This window comes from Bos javanicus, chromosome 22 (assembly GCF_032452875.1).
Source record: "Bos javanicus breed banteng chromosome 22, ARS-OSU_banteng_1.0, whole genome shotgun sequence".
NCBI classification, from domain to species: Eukaryota; Metazoa; Chordata; class Mammalia; order Artiodactyla; family Bovidae; genus Bos; species Bos javanicus.
In genome coordinates this window covers 27,204,798-27,223,371 of record NC_083889.1, presented here as the reverse complement: position 1 = coordinate 27,223,371, position 18,574 = coordinate 27,204,798, and the positions used below count along the sequence as shown (strand labels likewise).

The following is an 18,574-nucleotide window of genomic DNA, read 5'->3' as shown; positions in this document are numbered from 1 at the left end:
GAATCTGACAAAGGACTTCTTATATCTAGTATGTATAAATAATTCATAAAACTTAGTAAGACAAATAACCCAATTAGAATATGAGCAAAGGATATAAATAGACCTTTTCCCAAACCAGAGAAATGGCCAATAAATACATGAAAGCAGGTTTGAATCACTAGTCATCAGGGAGATGAACATCAAAACCACAATGAGATATGACTTCATACCCACTAGGACCATTGTAATCCAAAGGACAAATGTAACACATGTTGGCTAGCCTGGGGAAAGCTGGAACCTTCATACACTGCCAATGGGACCGTTAAGTGCTGCAGTGACTTTGTGAAACAGTATGGCACATCTCCTTAAGAGGTGAAATATAGAGTTATCATATAGTGTAGTGATTTCAGTCTTAGTTACAAATACAATAGAAATGAAAACTGTCTACAAGAAAACTTGTACACAAATGTTTACAGCAGCATTAGGTATAATATCCCTTAATGTGAACACAACCCTAATGACCATCAACTACTGAAATGATAAATAGCAAGTGACATATCCACATAAGGAATACTATTCAGCGATAGAAAGGAATGAACTACTGATGTATTTTACAATATAGATGAAGCTCCAAGACATTATACCAGATAAAAAGAGTCAATGAAAAATGACCTTATAGAGTCTTACTCCATTCATATAAAATGTTCAAAACAGGGAAATCCATGGAGATAGAAAGTAGACGAGTGATTTCCAGGAGGAGGACCCTTGGGAGGAAATAGAGAATGACTGCTAAAAGGGTACAGTTTCTTTGTGGGATTATAAAAATGTTCTAAAATTGATTGTGCTGGTGGTGAACATGTATATCGTACACAACACATGAATGAATTTATATATTTAAAAACTCTGTGAATATACTGTAAATAACTGAGGTATAGTCTTTAAAAGGGAAATTGTTTGGTAATGTGAATTATATCTCAATGAAGCAGTCATAAAGTAATATCAATTAAATCTGTCCATTGTCTCAACTCAAAACACCCCTAGCTATTGACAGAACCATCGTGACATATATAATGTCTGTGTAAGAACTGTAAAAAGCTCCCTCTTCTGGAAAAGACAATAAGTCACCTTGTCCTCCATGCAGACCCAGCCAGAACAAGGGCAGCCTGTCTCAACGGAAAAGGAAGCCTTAGTTAGACTTCATCAAAGTGCCTCTGGGCAAGGCTTGGCCTGAACAAACATGCATGACAATCAGGCTGATAGATTGCTCTATTATTATCACACCAGATGGAAGAGATACTTTTCAAGTTACTTATAGAAGATGTCATAAATCTGTTATTGCTGTTCAGTCACTCAGCACTGTCTGACTCTTTGTGACCCCATGGACTGCAACACTCCAGGCTTTCCTGTACTTTAGCATCTCCCAGAGCTTGCTCAAACTATGTCCATTGAGTTGATAAGGCCATACAACCATCTTGTTCTCTGTCGTCCCCTTCTCCTCCTGCCTTCAATTTTTCCTGGCATCAAGGTCTTTTCTAATGAGTCAGCTCTTGGCATCAGGTGGCCAAAGTATTGGAGTTTCAGCTTCAGTGTCAGTCTTTCCAATGAAGATTAAGGGTTGATTTCCTTTAGGATTGACTGGTTGGATCTCCTTCAGTCCAAGGGACTCTCAAGAGTCTCCTCCAACACCATACTTCAAAGGCATGAATTCTTCAGCACTCAGCCTTCTTTGTGGTCCAACTCTCACATCCACACATGACTACTGGAAAAAACATCGCCTTGACTATATGGACCTTTGTTGGCAAAGTAATGTTTCTGCTTTTTAATATGCTGCCTAGGTGGGTCATAGCTTTTCTTCCAAGGAGCAAGAATCTTTTGATTTCATGGCTGCAGTCACCATCTGCAGTGACTTGAGACACCAAGAAAATAAACTCTGTCACTGTTTACATTGTTTCCCCACCTGTTTTCCATGAGATGGGACTGGATGCCATGATCTTCATTTTTTTAAATGTTGAGTTTTAAGCCAGCTTTTTCACTCTCCTCTTTCAAATTCATAAAGAGAATTTTTTAGTTCCTCCTTGCTTTCTGCCTTAAAGGGGGAGTCATCTGCATATCTGAGGTTATTGATATTTCTCCCAGCAATCTTGATTCCAGCTTGTATTTTATCAACCCTGATATTTTGCATGATGTACTCTGTATCAGTTCAGCTCAGTTCAGTCGCCCAGTCATGTCTGACTCTTTGTGACCCCAAGAACCGCAGCATAACAGGCCTCTCTGTCCATCACCAACTCCCAGAGTCCACCCAAACCCATGTCCATTGAGTCAGTGATCCCATCCAATCGTCTCATCCTCTGTCGTCCCCTTCTCCTCCCGCCTTCAATCTCTCCCAGCATCAGGGTCTTTTCCAATGAGTCAACTCTTCGCATCAAGGGGCCAAAGTATTGGAGTTTCAGCTTCAGCATCAGTCCTTCCAATGAACACCCAGGACTGGTCTCCTTTAGGGTGGACTGGTTGGATCTCCTTGCAGTCCAAGGGACTCTCAAGAGTCTTCTCTAACACCACAGTTCAAAAGCATCAATTCTTCTGCGCTCAGCTTTCTTTATAGTACAACTCTCACATCCATACATGACTACTGGCAAAACCAAGCCTTGACTAGACACACCTTTGTCTCTACTTTTTAATATGCTGTCCAGGTTGGTCATAACTTTCCTTTGAAGGAGTAAGCATCTTTTAATTCCATGGCTGCAATCACCATCTGCAGTGACTTTGGAGCCCAAAAAAATAAAGTCAGCCACTGATTCCCTGTCTATTTGCCATGAAGTGATGGGACTGGATGCCTTGATCTTAGTTTTTGAATTCTGAGCTTTAAACCAAGTTTTTCACCCTCCTCTTTCGCTTTCATCAAGAGGCTTTAGGTTCTTCTTCACTTTCTGCCATAAGGGTGGTGTCATCTGCATATCTGAGGTTACTGATCTTTCTCCCAGCCATCTTGATTGTAGTTTGTGCTTCCTCCAGCTCAATATTTCTCATCATGTAATCTGCATGTAAGTTAATTAAGCAGGGTAACAATATACAGCCTTGACATACTCCTTTTCCTATTGGGAACTGGTCTGTTTTTCCATGTCCAGTTCTAACTGCTGCTTCCTGACCTGCATACAGGTTTCTCAAGAGGCAGGTCTGGTGGTCTGATATTCCCATCTCTTCAGAATTTGGCACAGTTTATTGTGATCCACACAGTCAAAGGCTTTGGCATAGTAAATAAAGCAGAAATAGATGTTTTTCTGGAACTCTCTTGCTTTTTCAATGATCCAGCGTTTGTTGGTAATTTGATCTCTGGTTCCTCTGCCTTTTCTAAAACCAGCTTGAACATCTGGAAGTTCACCATTCATGTACTGCTGAGGCCTGGCTTGGAGAATTTTGAGCATTACTTGACTAGTGTGAGAAGAATGCAATTGTGTGGTAGTTTGAACATTCTTTGGCATTGCCTTTCTTTGGGATTGGAATGAAAACTAACCTTTCCCAGTCCTGTGGCCACTGCTGAGTTTTCCATATTTGCTGACATACTGAGTGCTGCACTTTCACAGCATCATCTTTTAGGATTTGAAATTGCTCAACTGGAATTCCATCACCTCCACTACTTTGTTTGTAGTGATGCTTCCTAAGGCCCACATGACTTCACATTCCAGGATGTCTGGCTCTAGATGAATGTGAGTGATCACATCATCGTGATTATCTTGGTCGTGAAGATCTTTTTTGTACAGTTCTTCTGTGTATTCTTGCCACCTCTTCTTAATATCATCTGCTTCTGTTAGGTCCATACGTTTTCTGTCCTTTATCGAGCCCATCTTTGCATGAAATGTTCCCTTGGTATCTCTAATTTCCTTGAAGAGATCTCTAGTCTTTCCCATTCTGTTGTTTTCCTCTATTTCTTTGCATTGATCGCTGAGGAAGGCTTTCTTATCTCTTCTTGCTATTCTTTGGAACTCTGCATTCAGATGCTTATATCTTTCCTTTTCTCCTTTGCTTTTCACTTCTCTTCTTTTCACAGCTATTTGTAAAGCCTCCCCAGACAGCCATTTTGCTTTTTTGCATTTCTTTTTCATGGGGATGGTCTTGATTCCTGTCTCCTGTACAATGTCATGAACCTCCATCCATAGTTCATCAGGCACTCTACCTATCAGATCTAGGCCCTTAAATCTATTTCTCACTTCCACTGTATAATCATAAGGGATTTGATTTAGGTCATACCTGAATGGTCTAGTGGTTTTCCCTACTTTCTTCAATTTAAGTCTGAATTTGGCAATAAGTAGGTCATGGTCTGAGCCACAATCAGCTCCCGGTCTTGTTTTTGCTGACTGTATAGAGCTTCTCCATCTTTGGCTGCAAAGAATATAATCAGTCTGATTTCGGTATTGACTATCTGGTGATGTTCGTGTGTAGAGTCTTCTCTTGTGTTGTTGGAAGAGGGTGTTTGCTATGACCACTGCGTTCTCTTGGCAAAACTCTATTAGTCTTTGCCCTGCTTCATTCCGTACTCCATGGCCAAATTTTCCTGTTACCCCAGGTGCTTCTTGACTTCCTACTTTTGCATTCCAGTCCCCTAGAATGAAAAGGACATCTTTTTGGGGTGTTAGTTCTAAAAGGTCTTGTAGGTCTTCATAGAACCATTCAACTTCAGCTTCTTCAGTGTTACTGGTTGGGGCATAGACTTGGATTACTGTGATACTGAATGGTTTGCCTTGGAAACAAACAGAGATCATTCTGTCGTTTTTGAGATTGCATCCAAGTACTACATTTTAGACACTTTTGTTGACCATGATGGCTACTCCATTTCTTCTAAGGGATTCCTGCCCACAGTAGTAGATATAATGGTCATCAGAGTTAAATTCACCCATTCCAGTCCATTTTAGTTTGCTGATTCCTAGAATGTCAACGTTCACTCTTGCCATCTCCTGTTTGACTCTTTCCAATTTGCCTTGATTCTTGGACCTAACATTCCAGGTTCCTATGGAATATTGCTCTTTACAGCATCGGCCCTTGCTTCTATCACCAGTCACATCCTCAAGTGGGTATTGTTTTTGCTTTGGCTCCATCCCTTCATTCTTTCTGGAGTTATTTCTCCACTGATCTCCAGTAGCATATTGGGCATCTACTGACCTGGGGAGTTCTTCTTTCAGTATCCTATCATTTTGCCTTTTCATACTGTTCATGGGGTTCTTAAGACAAGAATACATCAGGTGACCAAAATATCAGATCTTCCGCTTCAGCATAAGTCCTTCAAATGAGTATTCAGGGTTGATTTCCTTTAAGATTGACAGGTTCAATCTCCTTGCTGTGCAAGGGACACTCAGCAGTCTTCTCCAGAATCACAGTTTGAAGGGATCAATTCTTCGGTGCTCTACCTTCCCTGCTCTCACAACCATACATGACCACTGGATAGACTATGGCCTGGATTATATGGACCTTTGTTGGCAGATTAACGTCTCTGCTTTTCAACACACTGTCTAGGTTTGTGGTAGCTTTCCTGTGTTGGTGGTATAGTGGTAAACATTTTCACATTAAGCTCCTCAAAAACAAGAGAACTGAATTGTAAACACAGCAAATCCAGTGGAAACTTAGATTAAGACACTTGTCAGCGCAATCTTCCAACTAGCTTTGGCCCCAAAATGTAGAAGTGAAATAATATTTTCATAAATGTCCTAAGATATCAGCAGTTATTTTATAAACTAAAACCTTTCATGATTCAAAGGCAAACAACAAATATATTCCATTTACATGGAAAAACATAAAATACATAGACTGAGAAGTTACTGAAAAAACACTGACTTTAACAGAATCTTAGTTTTAAAGCTCACAACCTTCCTGTGTGACTAGGTTGAAATGTATTGTGTTTGACTAAAACACTTGCTTTTCAAATTCAGAGAGAATGAACAGACTACTGATAAAGTTACAGCCTTTTAAAAGAAATTTAACTTCTTGTTAAACCATCAGAGCAAAGTAGCTTTGAACTTCATCAAAGTCTTTATGTTCAAAGATGAAATTTATTTTTTTAGCTTCACTTTTAGTTACGAGAAATAGCACTGCCTGTAACTCACAGCAAACTAAGCTCCTACTAATTATAACAGAACAATTTTAGCTAATTAGTCTTTAGTAATTTTTCTTTTCAGATACCGCCAGCCACTCTGGGATTCATCCTTCAAAATTTTTGCACTTCTTTAATCTTTCTCCACATTTAGTTTTCTAAGTCTCTATGTGTTTTTAAAGAGGAAGGAGTAAACTTTTGTAGTCGAAATATAGTCAATTTATGTTTTATACAAAGATTGCAAATGGACAGAAGTTAAAAGGGAATAAAAAAGGAAAAAAGAAGCTTTGGGCTGAAGAAATGAGCTCTTAAATATCTTCTTAAGAGACAGAGGTAAGAACATTTCATAATCTAGTGTAACATTTTTTATGTGTTGAGAGCATCTGTTCTCAACATCTAGGTTGGAAGTCATTAATGACAACCCCTGGGCTATATTTGACTTTCACTTGTCTGCTGCAGATAGGGTTGACCCATGCAGTGTTTTTGTAAAAATTAAACTTAGTCTCTAATATGTAAAAGGTCAAAACACTGTATGTAAATAATGGATTCTGGGTTATTCTGAAAAGTGATCAGCTTTGGTAACTGTATGGTCAGGCTATTCTCCTGCTCTCTGTACAGACCCAGCTCAACCAGTACCTGATTCTCCTACATCCTCCTGACTGACCTTTCTGGCCCAGGCCCCAGCTAGAGATTGTACTTATCAAAGAAGTGGTGAGGGGCTTGCTCTTATGCTAGTCTCCCTGGTGACCGAAAAGCCAACCTGGCATCAATTTCCCCTCTAACTGGCAATCTCCTCTTCTCCCCAGGAGTAAAGACTCCCACCAAGTCCTGCCTGCCTTCTGCAGAAGATTGCGGGGTATCACTTCAGGACTTTGTTTCAGACATGTCAGATTCCCCATCCAGTAAACTACTGATGTCTCTGTCACTGACTCCGGGCTCTTTCTTGGGTCTTGAATCTGGGCAAACACAGGATTTGTAGACCTGTGGGCTGCACCCCAACAGTAACACTGTTTCTGCATTTCTCACTCATTATTTCACTCATTAATTCACTCATGAAATCATGAATAGTTCATTCATTATTTCATTCATTATTTCACTCATTAATAGCAAATGAGTGAAAATCTGATCGCTTTTCAGAATAACCCAGAATCCATTATTTACAAAAGACTGGATGGCTGCACAGTGAGCATCCCTATAGGAAGAGCATGTCGTGGCCTCTGATCCATTCCAGATCTCACTATCCTTAATGCTTACACAAAGATGGCTTCACTCATGAACATTATCTTCCTAAGTAATCCAACTGAATAGAAATATAAAGAAGCACAAAAAAATGGTAGGAGATTTTGAGTTCCAAAAATTGCTTTGCAATGCTGGTTAAAATACAACAAAAATTTAGTAGAATGTAAAGCTGAGCAAACAAAGTAAGCTGCAAAGCAGAATGATTAATTCTAGAGCCTAGGCTGTGACAGCCAGGGCAGCAGAAAGGTGTGGGGAATGGGAGATCAGTCTGGGCAATCTGATAGCGTAGGTTTAATTGCCCTTGAGGAAACAGGAGATGAGGAGGTCCTGGGCTCAGGAGCTGGATATTTGAAAAGGAGTCCTTTCAGACATAGCTGGGTTTCCAAGGTGGCTCAGTGGTAAAGAATATGCCTGTCAATGCAGGAGATGCAAGTTTTATCCCTGGGTCAGGAAAACCTCCTTCAGGAGGAAATAGCAACCCTCACCAGGATTCTTGCCTGGGAAATTCCATGGACAGCAAAGCCTGGTGGGCTACAGTTCATGGGATTGCAGAGAATTGGACACAACTGAGCAGCTGAACACACATTCGTGCTTTAAGGGCTGCACTCATGCGTAAACCCACCCACAAACTTAGAGAGAAGGCTAGGGAGTTAGTCTATCCTTCATTTACTTTTTGGAGTGAGGTTGCAGTGAGGTGGGAGACTTGGAGGGAGCGGCTACTTCAATGAAGAATTCATGATTGGGGGCATATATCTCACATGATTCAGGATTTCATATGCATTTTACATATAATAGACCCTCATTTGTGGATTTCATATTTGTGAATTCACCTGCTCCCTAAAATGTATTTGTAAAGCCTTAATCAGTATTTGTGCACTTTTGTGGTCACTCTCAGATATGCTCAAAGTGGTGAAAAATCTGAATCACTCCAGGTGCACGTTTCCAGCTGAGGTGGAAGGCAGCAATGCTTTCTGCCTTGCTTCAGTTTACCTTCTTTACTCTAACTGTAAAAAAGGGTCCTTTTTCCTACACACTTAGTGCCTTTTTTTTTTTTTTTTGGCATCTTTGTGCTTTCTGTTGACTCTGCTTTTTAAATTGGAACTAAAGCATAATGCTGAAACGTTATCTAATCTCAAGCACAAGGAGGCCGTGCTGGTCTTATGAAGAAAAACCCATGTTAGGAGAGTTTTGTTCAGGCTTGAGTTACAGGGTTCCTGACCATGAGGTTAATGTTACCAAACCAACAATGTTTATTACATAAGATGCCTTTAAACAGAAATATCCATAAAACAAGGTTATGTATTGAATGGTGGATGAAAACCATACGGCCCAAGGTTTGCAGGAACCCGCCAACCCTACTTTTCCTAAAAGTGATGCTGCAGTATCTACAAATTCATTTTTACAGGTGAGTGATAAGAAAAAGTGACTATAGATGGTAGGCTACATTGAGCCAATACATTAACATAATACAGTCTCCAGGCTGGTTATATCCCTGGTTCCTGGGGAAACCCACAAAAGCTGTTGGGTATGGACACTTCTTTAACCAAGGTTAAGAACAATCTCATGTTGACATGGGAGGGGAAATTCTCCTAAAGATCAGATTCACATCAAACATTACAAAAATGGTAATATGTTCTACAAATGAGAGTGAACAGATCAACAAATCACAGGTTAACATCAATGATATCCTGAGCTTACAGAACAACATAACGAAAGAACACCTAAATGAACTTTAAACAATTGAAGTAATAAAAAAATGAAGATGGGCGTCAAATCCTCAGAAAAAACAGGATGCTCTAAGGAGAGAACAGAAACATATGGAAAACAATCAGACAGAAAGTCTAGACAAGAAAAACATAACCACTGAAATTAAAACTCAAAGGACAGTTTAATAGTAAATTAGGCAGAGAACAAAGATTAGTGAACTGAAGATAAGAACTAAGTAAGCAGAGATAGAAAACATGAAAGACAGGTTAACAGACATGGTGAAATGAGAAATTTCAATATACACTTATAAAGGAAAACCAAAAGGAGTAAGGAGCAGACAAACAAAACTGGAAGAGATAACAGCTATGAAATCATCAGTTACCATAAGACATGTATTTCAAGATCTGGGAATCATAACCTAGAATTGTCTAAATATGATAATAGCTTATCTTTGAACAGCAGGCACTGCGTGCCAGGCACTGCTCCAGATGCTTAACAATATTGTAGCTCGTTTAACCCTCACACCTGATGAAGTAAATTCTACTGTTATCTTTGATTTACAGTTGAAAAGTTGGAAAAATAGGTTCAATATTTGTCCAAAGTTACATGGCCGCTAAGAGGAAGGATTTGAATCCACACAGCCTGGCTCCAGTCTCTGCACCTTTAAAATTACATTTTATAGCAGAATTATTTTTGGAAGAATAAGGGCAAGTAACACACTCTCTGAAGACCAAAAGAGGGAAGAGAAGAAAAACAAAAGAGTACTGACCATCAATGGAAACTCACAAAATGAACTTCTAGAAAATAAAAAGTCATAGATGCATGAATGATGGTGCACAAAGGAAATGATAAATGCGGGTAAATCTAAAAAAAAAAAAAACTAATATGAAATAAGAATAAGTCTCCTAGGGCAAACACACACATCTGTACTTTCTCCATTCCTCGAGAGATTCCCCAACGTTAAGACGTAAGTGCAGTAAAGATATTTTTTGAAGGTATAAACTCAACAAAAACAAGCAATAGAAGAGCAAAGTGCAATAAAATTTTGGAAACTAGAAAGTAGAAGTGATGGTGTTGAGGGTTCGACATAACAGAGAAAGATGTCTTTAAACTTACAGTGAGGAAAGGAATGGGAGGAAGTAATAAAGTTGGAATTTTAAGCAATTGCCAGGTACTCAGCTTCCCTGTCCCACCTACATATCACTCCACATCAGGTCAGAGGAGGCTTAACTCTCTAGAGACGGTAAAACATAGGATGCCAACAGGTCACTCGGCAGATTTTATAGAGGATCTTGTGAGGAAACAGGCGGCTTAAGGAAATATATATGTACACACACTGGATGCTGCAGTCTCTTAGGCCTCTTCTCCCATCAGGCTTCCAAATGCCAATGGAGCCTTTCATCATCCAAGGGGGCGTTTGGACTATCTCTCAACCAAGCATGTCAGTATAATAACTTTCAGAACATATACTCCAGAACAATCACAGCTATCCTTCATCCTTTCTTGAGAAACTTGAGGACATGGTGCTCTTAGACACTGAACACCAAGAACAGGATTATAGCTGAAGGAAGATCCTGGAAATACAGCCTTGCCCCTAATGTGCAGGAAAACCAAATCCAAATAGGAGCACCCTGAAACCTCCAAAAAAAGATTTCTCCAAGAAGGTAAAATAGAATACTGGACACCTCTCAAAAATTTGAGAAGAGATTCAGAAAACTGGTCAAAATTTTGGCTGATGTAAGTCTCTCTCTCTCTCTAGTCTCTAAGTCGTGTCCAACTCTTGTGACTCTATGGACTGTAGCCTGCCAGGTTCCCGAGTCCATGGGATTTTCCAAGCAAGAATACTGGAGTGGGTTTCCATTTCCTTCTCCAGACATAAATATAAGACCATAGCAAAATGGAAAATTAAAAAGTAAGATTACTAATTTGAAGGAAAATAATTATGCATGGAAGGAAAAACAATCATAATTATAGTGTGCTATAAAAGTCAGCTCTGAATATCATTTATAAATTCAGAGTAATATAAACACTGAATATTGACCTAATTCAAATTCTGACCCAATAAACGCCTGTAATAAAATGCCCTGAATTAATACATGTTCAAATGTTAACCACTGGAAACTTGAGGCAGGTGAAATGTTTATTCTCTGTGGAGGTTTGAATGGGGATTAGGTTGAAGAATGGGCTTGTCATCACTCTATACAATCAAAGTACAGTGAATGGAATATAATGTGGATTTCCCTATTTTTAATTTTTGTGTTTTTGTACAAGCTATGCATTTTAAAATGCTGTTATTTTCATAAACCTCATAGAAAGGCAACCTTACATTTCTGTGGTGGCAAGGTAGTGGTATGAAAGCATTAAAGCATCAGCTACCAAATTTGATGGTCAACAGTAATACTTAAAATTGAAAAAATCAAGAGGTAGCAAATAAGCAAATTATTTCAAGAGCCAATCAAAAAGTTGAAAGTAAATAAGAGCCAATCAAAAAGTTGAAAGTTGTTCTCTCTAGGAAAGGAGAAATAAAAAGGATGTGAGCAGAAGTCTAACATTTTCCTTGAAAACAAGCAGGAAACTCCCAAACTATGTAGAAGTTTGCATAGACTTATATTATTTCAGATATAAAAGAAAAACTAGAAAATAAAAGGAACAGTAGCAATAATATCTAATTAATGGTGTTAAAAATTTTGACTAAACTACTGGACAACAATAATATTAATATAACATCCAGGAGGAGGGAAATACAGTTTAAAATATTGGAAATTTTTCTATTGTTGGAGACATTAAGTTTAGAATTTGTTAAATATGTCTAGTAAATTTTCTAGGGTGATTATTATAAGAAAATAAGTAGAGTATATAACATTTGATGTTACTGAAGGAAAAATAAACTCTCAATCAGTCCAAGGAAAGAACACAAATATTAACATTTCTGTATTAATATGTTAATATTTAAACTATAAGGCAAATGCCTTATTAGAGATAAGTGGGTCACCACTTATCTATTAAATGCTTTATTAGAGATAGTGGGTCACCTCATACTGACCAAAAATATACCCATTCTAAACTTTCATACATCAATAATTTATTAATTAAAAAAAGCAAAATAATCAGAAATATCAGGATAAACAGAAATCTACCATCACTGTGAGAGAAACTGATAGATTAATTAGATAAAGCATCATTAATGATATATATGATTTGAATACAATTGCGGACTTTAACTCAAAGAACATAAGGAAGACACTTCTCTTGTCAATAGGCCACTAGGTTAGAAATCAGTAACCAAAGATGACTAGAAAAATTCCATATGTTTGGAAATTTTAAAACACACATCTGACAATTCATGGATCCAAGAGAAAGTAATAATGAAATCATAAAATTTATAGACAGTGTGAAAAGTGTTAGTTGCTCAGTCATGTCCAACTCTTTGTAACCCCAGAGACTGTAGCTCCCCAGGCACCTCTGTTCATGGCAAGAATACTGGAGTGGGTTGCCATTCCCTTCTCCAGGGGATCCTTCTAACCCATGGATTGAATCCAGGTATCACACATTGTAGGCAGATTCTTTGCTGTCTGAGCCACCAGGGAAGCCATAAAACTGAACCAATAAATATGCTACAAGTCAGAACACTGGTTTACAGCTAAAGCTGTGCTTTTGAGAAAATTTAAAGTCATACATATTTAAATTAGAACAGAAGAAAGGTAGGAATGTAAGGAGTTAACTACACAATTTAAGGGATTAAGAAAAGAACAGTCAAATAATCCAAGAAGTTGGAAAGAACAGTAAAAAATTGAGTGAAATGAATGAAATATAGTATAAAAATTCAAAAGCAAGGAATAACATTAAATTCTGAAAGGTAAGATACTAAAATAATACTTAGAATGAAATAGGGAATGTATCTATTGATAAAGCACAGACAAGAAGATTGAGAAGATGCTTTGAAACAACTTTTGGGCAATTCATTAGAAAACAAAAACCAAATGGATATAATTCCTAGAAGAAAAAACACAACATACCACAAAGAAAGAGATAGTATGCTGGTCCTACAACTATTCAAATGATTTCATCAATAGTTAAAATATTTCCTGAATGAGAGCTCCAGGCCCAGTTAGTTTTATTTGTATGTTTTACTTTTTATTCAAGAAGTAGATAATTCCAATATTTTTAAAATCTTATAGGGAATATAAAATAAGAAGTAATCGTCTATTCATTTATAGAGACAAATGACTTTGATACTGAAGCCAAAAAAGTACAGTATGAGAGAAGGAAAGAAAATCTCCTATATTGATATATGTGCAAAATACTAAACAAAATACTTACAGATAATAACATCCAAGTATTAAAAAACATAAAAGCCAATCTGAAACTAACCCAGGACTAGAAGGTTGGTTAATACTAAAAATGGTTCACTGTATTAACAGGTTAAAGGAGAAAAACAGAATGACTATCTCAGTAAATGTAGGAAAAGCATTTACAATAATAAAGAATTCCTGATTAAAAACTAACAGAGAAGAACTGCCTTAACTTGATAAAGAGTACCTATGAAATCTAGAGTAACCATCATACCAAATGGTGAAATGTTAACCTTATCCACTCTTGAAAATCAAGAGCAAGACAGGGATATTCATGCTCAATATACCTATTCAACACTGTACTGGGTGAGAGAAAGTGCACTCATATAAAAGCTATAAAAGGAGCCAAAAACTCACACTATTTTCAAATAATACGATTTTCCAGACACAAAATTCCAAAAAAGCCAGAGACATGACCACACGTTGCTTTACAGTTGGTTAAGAATTGCCATCAACTGAGCACGTAGAGTTGATTCCCCTCTGAAATAAAATAAACAAGTAAATCTACTTCACAAGATATACAAAACCAATTCTAGGTAATTAAAGACTTAAATGCAAAGAGGAGAATATTAAACGTTTATAAGTACATTTAAGAAAATGTTTTTACCATTTCACGGTAAGGAAGAAAAAAAATTTAAACGATTCATGAGAGAACATGAGCTATAAAAAAAAATCAATACTTTAATGTAAAATTAAGAACATCTGCTCATCATTTGACAGCATCAAGGAAAAATAAAAAACCTAGCCACTAAAATGGAGAAACATATATAACTGGCAAAGGATTAATCCAAACTATACAAAGAACTCTTAAGTTTAAAAACAAAAAAGACTACCATACAGTGAAAAAGTATCTAGATAACAGAAACATAAACGTGGTCAACAAATATCTGAAAATGAACTTGCTGCTACTGCTAAGTCACTTCAGTCGTGTCCGACTCTGTGTAACCCCATAGACGTCAGCCCACCAGGCTTCCCCGTCCCTGAGATAGAAATGCAAATTAAAACCAAAATCACATTTTATTTAAAAAATAAAAATGGAAACTGAAAAGTGAAATACAATTTTGTATTCAATAGATTTGCACAATTTAAAATACAGAACAATAACAAATGTTGACAAATATCAACAGATATTCACAAATATAATGCTCATGTGAAAAGTAGTGTAGATATAAGAATGCTGCTTGATGTCATTACATAAAAGTTTAGAAATTAAAAAGGTAAAAATTTTATCTGTTGCTTAGAAACACATACATATTTATTCAAACAATAAAAAAAAAAAAAAACCATATAATTCAGAACAGTGACCACCTATTCAGAGGGAGCTTAAGAGAGAAGGAAATGTCATCAAGGTGAGTTACCAGGTAAGTTTAATTGTACTCTGAATTTTTAAATCTTAAGATAAGTGGTAGCTACACAGGCATTCTTTATACTTTTCTCCATACCATTTTCATGTCTAATATAATTCATGATTAAAATGTATTGCACCTTAAAATAGGTAAAATGAAAACATTTTAACAAAGAATGTCAGGAAATTCAAGAGTAAGAGAAGTAAAACTAATTGTCAACAAAGCAAAGATATTTGTAGTTTTGGAGGTACTGTCCTAACATTTTGTGGTTGGAATTCAAATTCTGTCAAAAACACCTGGAAACACATTTTAAAAGCTTCAAAAATCACACACATGCAACATAACAGCAAATCACTAAGAAAATGTCTACAATTCAAACACTGCATTACTTCATGTATTTTTCCCCTCTCTAAATTTTGTGATTATTCCACAAAGCATCTGTTAAAAGGGATAAAGAATGCTTACAGAAAGCAGACAGCTTAAACTATGAATGAGCTTTTCACCTTCATTTAATTATAAATACTATTTTTAAGCATCTTGAACAGTAAGATAAAATTTCATTGCATTTTCATCAGTGTTAAAAGTGGTGCATTGAAGATGTTATTTATTCATTTCTCCACAAAGAACATTTTGAATGTATTTTTCCATGGCTGACAGAAACAAAGAAGTATTACTAAGTTTGCAAACATAGAACAATTAGAACATTTTTCAACAACAACACTTCATTAATTGTTTACCTGTGACAAAACCAGTCACGGCTCCCCTGTAGTCATGAGCACCTAGAAGGATATACTTGGAGGAATACAAGTCTCCTTATTAAGCCCTTCTTTCAGTCCATGTATTACATCCCTTCAAGGCCTCCAAGTGAAAGCAATGCTTTCTAATGCCTTGTAACTTGGAACTCTGATGTATTAAATACTTTCCACTTTTTGCCACCTTCTTTGGCTTCTTTACCAGAAACCTGTATCTCAGCCTGTACCTTAGGGTGAGAAATTAAAAAAAAATTTTTTTCATTTTTATCTTCTTAGCTCAATTAGGCATGGGCTAAGAATACCCAATATTGCTCTTCATAATTTCCAAAAACCACATGTGAAACCATCAAAAAAAATTACAAAGCAAACAAGACTAAAGAATATCACTGTATGTCAAAAACCACAAAAGCAATCACATGCCAAGCACATGAGAAAATAAAACTCATGAGGCAGATGAGGATAAACTGCAGGGAAACCCAACGGACTAAATGCTACATTCTGGGTTTTCTTTATGAAAGCAAGAAATCACAACAGAAGTAGGAAGGTATTCTGTACCTTACTCCCCACACTTATCCTGATGGGATGCACCCAAAAGAGAAACTCGAGGACAGTAGTACCAAGTGAAAAATAGAAAAACTTAGTTGGGAGAAGCAATCCACTCCATGTGCTCTTGCTTCCTTTTAAGATTTTCTGGGTTTGCCAAGAATGAAAGGCCTAATCATTCTTTACCAGGCCCATTTCTCATGAATATATTTTCAGAGAGCAACCAGGAGGGATAAGACAAGCTCTCCCTCTAGGAAAAGCAGGCTTGCTTACTGCTTGCTATAGAAGAGGTGGATTCCCTAATCTTAATGCTCCTCCTAGAATGCAGCATCCATCCTGGCTAAATCCTATCACCTCTGTGGGACCTGGGGGCAAGGGGAATTGAAGCACGGAGCTTGCTATGTGGTGAGTAATAAACCTCTCTGTTACTGACCCAGGAAATCATGTCTTCTGGTAGCATGCATAAAAGAGCAACAGGCTAGCTTATTAGCTTCTAACTGGGGTAAAATAAAATCCCAGGATCAACAACTTTATCCCACTTTGCCTATAAATTACTGGCCATGAAGTAGGGGCAGACTTCAAGAGGCATGATATATTTTCAGAAGTATTTCCAAACAAGTTACATTCTCCAGGAAGAATAGACTGAGGAAAAACTTGTAAGTAAATGATACTTTGTCAGATATTGGAAGAAAAGACTAAGGAAAAACTTGTAAGTTAATAATACTTTTTCAGATATTAGAAAAGTATAGCATGCAGTAAAAATATACTCCAGTATTTCTATATGTATTAAGAAATATACTTAAATATGTGAAAGTCACTCAGTGTCTCTTTTGTGACCCCAGGGATAGTCCATGGAATCCTCCAGGATGGAATACTGGAGTGGGTAGCTGTTCCCTTCTCAAGGGAATCTACCCAACCCAGGGAATGGACCCAGGTCTCCCACATTGCAGGCTGATTCTTTACCAGCTGAGCCACCAGGGAAGCCCCAAAATACTGGAGTGGATAGGCTATTCCTTCTCCAGCGGATCTTCTTGACCCAGGAATCAAACGGGAGTCTCCTGTATTACAGGCGGATTCTTTACCAGCTGAGCTACCAAGGAAGACCCTACTTAAATACAGTTAGAAGAAATAATGTATTTTGTGAAAGACTCCTGGCAATACAAAATTAAGACTGGAAACTGCACCTTCCCCTGTAGATCAGAGAAGTGCATCTGACCTCTGCAAATTCAGAGTAATCAACTGACATGTGTGTATAAAGGCTGACTTTGGACAAAATTTGCTTTCTAACCTATTAAAAGTTTTAAGCATAAAAATGGGAGGACCAAATGGAAGTAGGAAGAAAGACTGCCTATAAGAGCCAAAATGGCATTTTAGAGAACTGACTGTATCTTCAGAATAATACAAGCAAACAGATGTGACTTCAATAAATCAGAAACAGAAATTCATAGGAAAGAACAACCTGAAATAAAAAGTATTTCAAGAAATAAGACAAAAATAATCCCTTTCTACCCTTTTAAGAATATAAATAAATCAAACATAAAACAAATAGAGACACAAAAATTTCCTAAATTCTTTATGGGATGTGTAAGTATAACAAAATAAATTTTCAAGTTCTAAGCAAAGCAAATTAAGAGATCTAAACGAAGCTACATGCTGGAAAATTAAATATATATACGTGTATATATATATATATGTATGTATGTATATACACATATATGTATGTATATATACATATGTTATGCTGTGTTTAATAACTCAGTGTTCAACTATTTGCAACCCCATGGACTACAGCCTGCCAGGCTCCTCTGTACATGGGGATTCTCCAGACAAGATCACTGGAGTGGGTTGCCATGCCCTCCTCCAGGGGATCTTCCCAACCCAGGGATCAAACTCAGGTCTCCCACATTGTGGGTGGATTCTCTACCAACTAAGCCACCAGGGAAGCTGAAGAATACTGGAGTGGGTAGCCTATCCCCTCTTCAGAGGATTTTCCTGACCCAAGAATTGAAGCAGGGTCTCCTGAAAGCTATCAAAATACCCAGGGAAGATACAGGTAAAAAAAAAAAAAATATATATATATATATATTCAAAGAGAGAAAAAAACTGAAAATGAAAGAAGTGAAAGAGCAAGAAGTATGAAAAAAAGAACACACAGAATATAATGGCAGGAATAAAACCAACCACTGCCATTATAAAAACAGAAAGCAAAAGAATAAGCCATGCATTAAATGACACATCATCAATTTATTAATGGCTTGTGGCAGTGGGGGAAGACTACTACCACATTATTAGAACATCTGCATTCTAATTTCAGAATAACTGAGGTGTAAAGAACTAAAAGAAATCTCAGAACCAAGGTAATGATGATATGCATTATATACAAAACATGGCAAAAACAAAGGAAGACAGACTAGTAAAAAGAAAGAAAAAGTAGAAAATGGTCTAAATATGCATCAGGAAGATAAAGACTAAATTAGGTCTCTGGTCTCAATTCTAAATTCCCAGCTAAAGAGCATGTGATTTCCTCAGGATGGGACATGGGTTCACCCTGGTCCAATTAACATGGTACAGACTTTG

General features: G+C 37.2%; 1 protein-coding gene across 3 annotated transcripts in view; it reads right to left on the bottom strand.

The window, feature by feature from the left end:
- CNTN3 (contactin 3) overlaps window positions 1-18,574 on the bottom strand; it is a 400,496-nt gene that overhangs the window by 233,759 nt on the left and 148,163 nt on the right. The window lies entirely within an intron of this gene.